This window comes from Corapipo altera, unplaced genomic scaffold (genome assembly GCF_003945725.1).
Source record: "Corapipo altera isolate COAL_440 unplaced genomic scaffold, ASM394572v1 49, whole genome shotgun sequence".
In the NCBI taxonomy this organism is placed as follows: domain Eukaryota; kingdom Metazoa; phylum Chordata; class Aves; order Passeriformes; family Pipridae; genus Corapipo; species Corapipo altera.
In genome coordinates this window covers 5,025,092-5,033,539 of record NW_020884879.1, presented here as the reverse complement: position 1 = coordinate 5,033,539, position 8,448 = coordinate 5,025,092, and positions in this window count along the sequence as shown.

Sequence of the window (8,448 nt, the reverse complement as noted above, 5' to 3'; positions counted from 1 at the left end):
TGCTTTGTGGAATTCTGAAACAGATTTTAGTTGCCGATCCAAAGCATTGTTAATGAGGTGATAGTATATATACAGTTACAACTACTAGTCAATTTTTAATGCTGATATGGTGGAGTAAAAAGCTAATTTAATTTCTTTCGAAAAATTCTTAACATTGATTCCCCTTTGAAGTTACAGGAGGCATTAATAGAATCCTCTCTTCTTCCCAGAGCTCAATAGCCACAGTTATGCAAATTGTTTTGCCCGAGCTTAGATGTCTCTTCTTATGTTGCTTATAATTTTAGTGTGGGTCAGCTACATGTCTTACACATCCTACAAGAACCTCAGCCATCATAAAAAAGTTTAGGCCTTTTTTTTTTTTACTTAGTTCCCTTGTATGAAAATCTTCTATTATTAATATTTTACAGAAATAATTTGCCTGCTGTTATGAAATGAATGTCAAACAGTATCGACTTGTTTTTTAAACAGATCGTGTGTCAGCAACCACTGAAGCTGAATTTCTTTCTGCCTTTCCTTCACTTTAACCTGGCAGCAGCTAAACACTCCTCCTCCCACAACCAGGCTGCGGTTCTGCCCCTACAGTCAGTTTGCATGGGAGGTTCCACTGAACATTAGATTTTTGTTTTCCCTCTGGAGACAGCAGCAGTTCAGAGTTCACCGACACCGCAGAACAAAGAGAAAGTTCATCTTTGCTTTTTGAACCAAAAAAGCAGCTGAGCCCTTTCTCGGTGCCTGGTGAGGAGAGGAGTTTTCAAAGGTGTGAGGCGTGTACAACAAGGTTGCTCTTGTCTCAGAGTACAAACATCTGTCTAAATTCTCTTGATAAGCTTTTAATAGCAAATAAGTTATCGTCTAAAACAACTTTTCTCGGGAGGGAGAGTGTTTGCTTTCAGGAATGGTAGTTGTCAGCACAATTATTCTAGAGAGTTACTATTGCACCCTTGGTGTAGGGGACAGTGGCTGGATCTTGGTGACTCCCCTGAAACCTTGCCTTGCCCCCAGCTCTGCCTGCCACTCCCTCTTTGTGCTGACTAATACTGCCTTACAGCAGTGCCAGGAAACTGCTGGCTTCCCTGGGGTGGAGGACAACGACATGCTTAGATCAGACCAGCAGAGTCCACCTGTGTTTCTTACAAAAGCAAAGGTAACTTTACTGCAGCTGTGTTTTTTTGTTGAGGTTTTTTGTTTCTTCTAGAAAAGTACAGTTTCTTCTTTTAGACAAGTGATTCAACCAAATGCGACAAGTGCAGTACCTAGGAAATGGTGTTAAGGTGAAAATTCAAGTGCATATTCTTAGTCATGAAATGTTGAAATTCATTTGAGATTCACACAAAGCTATTAAACGAATATTTTGCATTGTTTGAAATTATGTCTTTAATCTTTTCTGCATTGTTTAAAGATTCTTTACTGCACCACGGCCCCAGCTGCTACTCATTTTTTGGGAAAAGATCCCAGTAGAAAGCAGTGTATCAGGGCTGTGCATGAATATAGCAAAATTGCATTTAGTTATTCAAAATAGATAATGGATAATGCATATTCTGTGAAGAATTATACATTTTGCTAACCCCCAGACAACTCTTGAAACTGGAGCTGTTGCATTAGGTACAGTCACCAGCTTCAAAGTGCTTGCAGGACCAACCACCTGTAATTCTTTGGGGAAAAAAATGGACAGACTGAGGAGAGAAATACATTAGCAACAAGGTTTGATACGTAAAGCAAACACTTGGCACTCTCAGAATGGAGTCTTTGTTCTTCCTCTGTGTGTTAGCTATGGTTTTTATTCCCCATGCCTTCTGTCATGTTTCTTAAACAAATTCAAGCAGTTTAGTCCCTTATAACCACCAGGAATAATTCTCCCCTTTCTTTTTCTTTAACTCCTCTCTCACTCAGCTTCTTTCACCTTATCTTTCTATATTTAGGTTTTTCCCTTATATCCACTCTGCTGCCTGCCTGGTTTTTCTTTTCTGGTGTGGCCAGGTTGTTCCAGGTGCCAGGTGCAGCTGTGGAAATGAGTAAGCCTGCCAAGCTCTGAGCTGTGGGATTGGCGGACCCATAAAATAGCAAGACCAGATCCTTGCCCTGAACACAGGCATTTTGTTACTGTCTGACAGGATGAAATACTGTCTTTTATGTGTATGAAACAAGGAGTGGCAGAGCAACCCTTTTGTTACTTTCGTCTGCAGAGCATAACAACCGAGGCTGCCCTGAAGTTGCCTGGAGACTTTTTTCAGGGTAGTGTCACTCTCTTTCTGGGAAACTTTACATGCCACAGAGCATTTAGGTAGATACAAATAAACAGTTGCTCTCTGTGCAGCTGATAGAATAGAATAGAATAGAATAGAATAGAATAGAATAGAATAGAATAGAATAGTTCAGCTGATCTACAGTGGTCAGTCCAACTGCCTAACCCCTTCCGGGCTGACCAATAGTTAGTGTGTAATTAAGGGCATTGTTAAAATGGCTCTTAAACACTGGCAGACTTAGGGCAACAACCACCTCTCTAGAAAGCCTGTTCCAGTGTTTGACCACCCTTTTCATTAAGAGATGCTTCCTGATGTCCAGTCTGAAACTCTTCTGGTGCAGCTTTGAGCCATTCCCTTGTGTCTTACTGCTGGATACCAGGGAGAAGAGATAAGGACCTCCCTCTCCGCTTTCTCTACAGGCAGCTGTAGAGAGCAAGGAGGTTGCCCCTCAGCCTCCTTTGCTCAAAACTAGATGAACCCAAAGTCCTCAGCCACTCCTCATAGGAGGTTCCTTCCAGCCCTTTCAGCAGCTTTGTTGCCCTCCTCTGGAGACATTCAAGGACCTTCACATTCTTCTTGATTTGTGTGGAGCTAAGAACTGCACACAGCACTCCAGGTGAGGCCACACCAACACAGAATACAGAATGATAATTGTCTCTTTTGACTGACTGGTTATGCTGTGTTTGATGTATTCCTGGATGGGGTTTTCCCTCTAGGGTACCAGGGCACACACTGCTGGTTCACCGAGGCTGCTGCTAGCCAGCACTCCCAGATCCCTTTCAGCAGGGCTGTTTTCCAGCCACTCTTCTCCCAGTTTATGCTTGGCATATGTAGAAATATGTTTGACATTTATAGAAATATTAGCCTTTTTTTAGTATTTTAATTTTTGTCAATGCTGGACAACTGAACTGTATTCAACAAAAAGGTAATTTTGAAAAGTTGCACCTTGGAAGCACTCTCTGCTGATCTTATTGTATTCTGTCAAGCTGCAATGGTACGATGTAAGTAGATCAGTCTTAAGTGTATCAGCGACTCTATATACAGGAATGTGGCATTCCCAGTCTCAGAAGAAAAAGGAGTATTATTGTGGTTTTTTTTTCTGTCACAATTGAGATACGTGAGCTAATATACATAAAACTATTGTGTGTGCCTTTGCAGTGTGTCAGTAGGTAACCTTAGAAGGGTTTGGCTTAGCAAAAAAAGAGGGCCCATTTAAAACTGAAGAACAACACAGGCACATAACCAGTTATCAACTGATCTGAAGTTTAGGCTGGAAATCAGAAAAATGGTGAACTCTCAGATTGGGGGTGTTGGAGTATCTCGTATGTAAACTCACGGACAAGAACTCAACTGGTTTTTTGGGCAGATTTCAGTCAGCTCACAAAAGTGATTCTATAACGTGGTTGCCAGTTATCAATGAACTGGTTGTGATAACAGAGAAAGTTCCTTCAGATATTTATAGAATCATAGAATTGTTTGGGTAAGAAGGGACATTTAAAGGTCATCTACTCCAATGCAATGAACAGAACATATTCAACTAGATCAGGTTATATTAATGAGTATAATTCCAAGGTAACTGAAAAAAACTCAGGACACAATTTATATACATATTCTTAAATTTTCCTAGTCTTTGATTTATAAAGTGAGAAGGGCACTCAGGGGAAGTCACATGATTCAAGCTAATCACGTGATGACAAAGAGCAAAAATGAAGATTTAAGTAAGCTATCAGTTGAACTTTCCAGTAGTAATTAAAGGACAACTGGGAAGCTGTTGAATCCTCACTACTGGAAACTGTTAGGGTTAGGATGGCCATTTGTCAGGAAAGTTAGCAGTAAAATTGATCTTCTCTTGAATCCCTTCTGTTCCCATTTGCATTAGGCAAATTTGATTTAATAAAACACAAACAAGTTAGACGGGACTGTGAACTCCTGTCCTTTAAACCACCCTGCTTTCCTATTTAGTGTCTCCTGGTGATCTGAGAAGGGCTGCTGCTGTAGTCAGGTGCTGTTTTTTAGCCATCAGGGATGTAGAATCATAGGATCTTATGACCTTAAAATCATCTAGTTTCAACCTCCCTGGATGGGATGCCTTGCATAGAGATCTATATGGATTGGAGCATTTGGCAGTGGTTCATGGGATGAAATTTAACAGGTTGAAATGCTGGGACACTTTCCACTAGACCAGGTTGCTCAGAACCACAGGATGTCCTGGGGTTCTGAACCAACCTGGCCTTGGACACTTCCAGGGATGGGGCACCCATCTGGAACTAGCTTCTCTGGGAAATCTATTCCAGTGTCTCACATTGTACTCCTGCTTAATTTTTAGACTAAACTCTGAACTTAGGTGTAATAGAACTTAGAGCACCCCCAGCATGGCAGTGGAGCAGAACTGATAAGACTTACAATAAAAATGGGTGTATTTCTTTTCATTCTGTCTCTGAGAATGGCAACTGGAGATGCCATTTAGGCAAACAATCCTGGCTATTGTTTGCAGTTCGTTCCCTAGTACTCACCCAGGTGAGCCTATTTAGTTTGTATTTATAGACCTGTTACACATGAATTTCTCCTGTCCCTTTCTAAGGCTTTTGATGGTGCACCTACAGCCTACCATGGTCATTTTTATTCAGTAACATATTAATTAAAAAAAGTCAAGGAGATAAAAGTCAATGTACATACCCAGAAACAACACAAGAAAAGCATTATTTTCCTACTAGTATTAATGAATTTTGCATGTCCAGTAGCTGTTATTTTGCTATTTGTATACGAACATTTGATCTAGAGTGGATTTTACAATCAAATGGCATTCATTTTAATAGACATTCAGCATCAAAGACTTGAGAAGTGTCCTCTGCATATGTGCTACAGGCACATGGCTTGCAATGTATTTACAGGTCTTACCAAAAGACCTGAACACCTGAGCATCTTACAAACATTGATGAATTTATAATCATATTCCTAAGGGGAAGAGATTAAGTGGCCATTCTCCATTTCAAAGACAGTTTATTGAAAATTCAGAAAAATTAAACAACGTACCAAGGTCCTGGGAAGACTTTGTCTCCTGAGTTCTGGTCTGGTGTCACAATTCACCTCCCTGACAAGTTGAGCCTGCAGCGACTGGCACAGAGACAGACGCTCACCTAGACCTTTGCTACTGGATCACTGTAAAATCAAAGCCTGCAGGTACAAAATTACTATTTATTTTACCTAGATTTTGACTGACTTGAAACAAATCTTTAATGAAGCAGATGGAAAAAAGCCTGTAAGTAATGTATATGTATTTTTTTAATATATATTTTTTAGTGCTTTCCCAAAAGGTAGGAAAAATAAAAGGATTAAGCAGATAGCTATCTAAGTTTTCAGGTAGGCCCAACAGTGTATAATGAACATCAAAAGTCAGGGTATGTAGTGGGTGTCAATTAAGCAGCTTTGATTTCCTAAATAGGCATATTATGACTGTTCCATTTCATAACTTATTTCACTGTATCCTGAATTACAAGAAGCTCTTTGACCACTGGTCACAGTAAGAAAATATGACAAAATGTGCATCACAAACTATCACCAAATGTAATTTTGTCATTAATCTCCCTTTTGTAAAATTTCAGTGCACTTGAAATATGAAATAACTGTCTATTAACCCATTTTTAACTTGTACGTGTGCTCCCATAGATTTCAACTCAAGTTGCTTGAGCGTAACAACTGGTGTTGTTTAACATAATTTTGATCTACTTCCACTTAATCAAGTTCTAAGTACACAGAAGTTAAATGATAAATTGTCTTTGTTGCATTAGAATTGGAATATCATTAGACCAATAGCAATGTCATTGCTATAAATTTGAAGATGTACAATTTTTTTTCTAATTTAACTTCCTGAAAAGATATTTAAATCATTATCTGAAATATGTGTGAGTGCCAAAAATCATTCTGTATGAAACACTGAGGAAAAAAGATGTCAAAATGTTAAGGCAAAATAAAATGATAGATTAGATGACATTTACTTAATACGTGATTCTCTTTTTAAAAGACAATTATTTACTGAATTCAGATGAACCTTTTTTAAAAATCTCTGTAAAAATATTTATTATCATGAACACTGGCCTGGAACATTAGAAAGAAATTTGATTCAGAAAAGTCAAAATGTTCAGTTTTTACTTTCAGAACCAAAGTGCTTTTGCTTGATTCAACTAATTTTGACCAGTACTCACTGAATGTACCTGAGATTGTGCTGCCCAAATACTGGGTTTCTAGTGCCTTCTGCTCTCTTTCTTCTCTGTGACTTGTTCTCCAACATTAATCTATAGCTCCTCTGAAGAGTTGCAGGACAGAAGGATATCACAGAAAAAGCATCCTAAAGAAAAAGAACAACTCAGAGAATGATGTGTTGAGGAAATTGTACTGTAATTCTTGTGAGACCTGGCAAAAATTTCTGCTTGATAATCTAAACCAAAGTATTTTAGTCAATCTGACACCTGAAATAGTTTTGTCTTGCGATCCCTTACTTGCTAAATCAATACTTTTTCTTTCCTTTTTTTTTTCCTGAAAGAATGAGATTTATTCTGAATGAACCATCAGTTTTAAAAAACCTACATTTCCCACTGATAAATGGAAAAAAATACCCTGAGCCACTCTAATTAAGACATGATGTTCCAAATGATCATTTATTGTATTTTTTCAGTGCCATTCAGAAATTATTACAAACAAATCTCTGATATTTTATTTATGAAGACACACAACCACTGTAATATTAATTCTATTTTAAATAAAATTTAAATGATGCATTTGGTGATTTAATAGTAAGGATCATTTGAATTATGCAGTTATGTTAATTCAAGCAAAACAGTAGACTTCTTTTCATTGCTGCTTAAATTGTGTGGTCTTTTCATATTGCACGTACTAAGTGCTTCTCACAACAGTTTAAAAGTGTTATTTATTACCACAAAATCAGGACAGAGTAAAAAGTGTTGAATCTTGCAGTTCAAATTCAGATCGTATTCCCACGATAGAAATCTAATGAGATCCTTAGCTTGTGGCTCCCTTTTCTTCTATGGCAGTATATTTTTCATCATGCCAAGATGTCAGTGAGCCTGTTTAAACTGTAGGATCCCGCTGCCAAGAAAACCCAAGTTAAAAAAATGAGCAAGTCATAAACTTGGTGTTGCAAGCTGCTTACACTTTAATAAGAGTTTTTTGTTTGAATGGTTTAGAGCAGGATTGATATCACTACTGTCTTTCTTTCCTGAAAACCATTAATTCTTCATTATTAAACAGTATGATTAAAGGTAAGACAGCAAGCAGGCTTCTAAATTACAACTGGAAAAAAAGAAACAAAACTAGTGTCTGCTATTCAGGATTAAACTATATGCTATTTTTTTTAATAATAAAGGTAGGAAAAGAATTTGCAGAGAATATTTAATGAGCCAAGGATATGTTCGCATCTTCAGATACATTTTTTTCCCCACAATTTGTAGTAGCCTAAAAATATCCTCATTTCACTAAGAGAACAATTTTAAGAAAGTTTGTAAAAATTACACAGCAATAGGAATTAATATTCAGAAGTGCACTGGAAATGCACTGAGGGATAATGTAATTGCTGTTTGATGTGAGAAACCAATATTAAAAGATGCTAGAAATATTTCAAGAAATTGTATTAAATAATAATTGATAATTAAAGAGTTGATAAAAGATAGTACTAGAAGTAGACAATCACTACATAACCAAAATCTGTCTTTTGAAACAACAATTTTTCTCTATTAATTCTTCCCCTTTCTATTTCTAGACATGCAAGAGACCGTAGTTCAGACACTCATACTTCACACAACATTCCTGCTCAAGGAAATCAGCATGTGCTCCTGAAGACTAATTTTATTACTTTAAACACAATTAGGAAAAATATTTCTGATTTGCATAAGACGATTATGGAAATATTTACACAAGACTTCATTTTTTTTTTTTACATTAAAAAATTTCTCTAGTGGGCTTTGACTGTATTGCATAGGCTTTCTAAATGTCCCGAGAGTCATATATATTTCAAGTGTTTGATGTTTTTTATGTAAACAGGTGGTTACCAGAATGAAAGGGAGCTTGTCAGCATTTTAGTGATTTCCACACAAATTCTCCAGATATAAAAGGATATAGCTTTATATATTAGTACCTCTTTTCCTTCTCTAAAGAATGGTTCCAGGAACCGTAATTACAATTGGTACATAAC